We start from the raw sequence: 2,654 nt of genomic DNA, 5'->3' as shown, positions 1-2,654 counted from the left end.
TATATGGTCTTATGGCTGTCAAATAGAGCAAACATTTTATCAAGCTTTTATAGGCTGATTCATTCACCTTTTCGACATCACCTTGGCATGAAAGCTTTTCTCCAACAGCAATTGGTGTGCTTGCTGCTTTGCAATTTGCATAGAGAATATGTTTAGAAGTTTCAAGGAAAATGCCTTTTGACTCAAAAAATCCCATGCTGTGTCTGAGATACTTGTAATAGTATGCCCAAAGATTAATCATGAGATGGTTGTAATAGCATACTTGATTTACCATGTTTATTAATATAAGGCGTTTCCATTATTATTTCAGTTTCTTTTCTATGTGTATAAATAAACTATTTTATAATAATGTCCTGATAATAATATGATTGTTCTTAAAAGATCCTTAGTCAAGTATTATTGTTGACTAGGACAATAATAATGCATTAAGACTAACATGTAGTTGATTGATGATAAAGAGTTGTCATTGATATGAAGTGTCAAAAATCAATGCATGAATATGTGTGTTAGAGAACAACATATTGGACTGACCCGCTATGAGAATGTTTCTTGGATTATTATGTAATTGTCACAACATTACTCATAGTGATTAATATGTATATGATCCTCAAACTTGAGATCATCATGATCCCAACATCTTGAGTTGTATATTTTGATACAGTCAAATGTACACCGTAACTGGTTGTTCTATAAAGGCTGATGTTGGATATACCACAATCTATGTAGAGGGATATGGTTGATCAATATAGAATAAGTCCCTCCTACATAATGGGAGTAATATCTTAGGCTACTTGATTGAGTGAGACTAGAAATACATGGCCATGCTCAAATAAGTTGATATGAGATGTCATACTTATTTATATATCATAGTCTACTCAAGATATCAAGAAACATGAGATGGACTATGCAAGTGTGACTATTCCATGACTTGTGTTCATTCCAGAGATAAAGGACTTAAGGATTAATGCATGAAAGGTAAATTACAAAAGGTTGTGTCGAATCATGACTTCTTGTAACTTAGGTAGCAATCATGTATGTAACATTAGAATCGTTCTAGTATTACTGCTAACGTTACAAGAGCCTACAGGGTCACACCATATGGTTGAGATGATCAGAATAAAACATAGTTGGTATTGTGCGTGGTTGTCACATGAATTAAATTAATTATAGAATTAATTTAATTGGGCAATCAAATATTGAACATATTATATGTACAAGGATGTTGTACAAATAATGAGAACATAATTCTATTAATATATGAATTTGGTTCATATATAAATTTAAGTAAATATAATTTATCGAAATTTTTGTTATAGTTAATGTAATTATAATTTTCGGTTAAAATATTATTATATTTATTTATTTTAAAATTTTGTGAATTAAGATTCGATATAAATATACCAATTTAAAAGGGGAGTTATACAAGGATTAAAACTACCCCGAAAACCTAGTTTTGTAATCTAGCAGCCGTCAAGCAAAAAAATCTCTCAAAAATAGTTTTGGGGATTTCTTCCATTCATTGTCAACTAGGTGGATTACGTAGAGGTCGGCATCTGAAAAGTTACGACTTGGTTCGATAGCGATTTTGAATTCTCGTTCCCGAGGCGTCACTGTCTACTTAGATTGAAGTTTCGGTAATTTCGAAACCATCATTATAATATCATTTTCCCGATTCGTTCCTTGCATATTGATCCATGGTTTGGATTGTCGAAATTTTATTTTTTCACTGCACCTTTGGGGCACCCAACTATCCAGCAGTGGTATCAGAGCCACTTGTGTGATACGGACTCGGGTTTAAATACTTGGGTGATGCAATTGTATGAGATGCATGCTTTAATTTCATTACGTTTTTGACTGTTCAAATCGTCTAAGTATATTTTGATATCTGTTCCTTTCGATAATTGATTAAAAATTAATCATGGTGTTATGGCCTATTCGGTTTTATGTTATTACTGTTTAACTTTAACAAATCTGTGATGATGCGATGGTGGCATTTATAATGTTCAGTAAGAGTAAACCGGCTAGTAGAACAAGGGTTGTTCCAGTATGAAACCTCAAGGATTAAAATCCTAAAATCACGATTCTGTTGATAAAATTTATCAAATTGTGGGGTTTCATATGACTGGGGTATGCAGTTTATACCATGGGGGATCCGCCCCCGCACTCTCAGCTCCTACCATGATAGTTCCCTATTATATTTTAAGAATGGGGATCTGAGGATGGCTCCGATCGCGGGCCTTCGGCCTGCTTCCTCCAACCACCTCAGATCCCCATCATCCTCCAGTATGTTTTGTAATAAATAAAACTTGATAGGTAAAAGATGGAAAAGATATTTTATAATTCACTTAGCAAAACATTGAATGATGTATGCTGTTTTTTACATACACAGTGTTTGAAATGCATAGTTATAGCCCGATGACCCATTTAATAAAAGGTTGTAATTTTATAAAATACGGCCTACGTGTCGTACCTTACTATTATTCTCTTTCTCTTCTCATCTTACTCCCTCTTATGTAAAATGAGTTTCTACATATTGTAATTTGAAAAAGTTGTTGTAGGTTAGACGAGAAGGAAAATGGGCCAATTAGTGTGGATCGACAGCTTGTAAGACGGCTTACACCTTTAGGTTTCCTTTTGGTTCTCCCATTGGCTTG

The sequence above is a fragment of the Gossypium arboreum genome, chromosome 7 (genome assembly GCF_025698485.1).
Source record: "Gossypium arboreum isolate Shixiya-1 chromosome 7, ASM2569848v2, whole genome shotgun sequence".
In the NCBI taxonomy this organism is placed as follows: Eukaryota; Viridiplantae; Streptophyta; class Magnoliopsida; order Malvales; family Malvaceae; genus Gossypium; species Gossypium arboreum.
The sequence above is the reverse complement of the archived record's forward strand: the minus strand, read 5'-3'. Positions refer to the sequence as shown.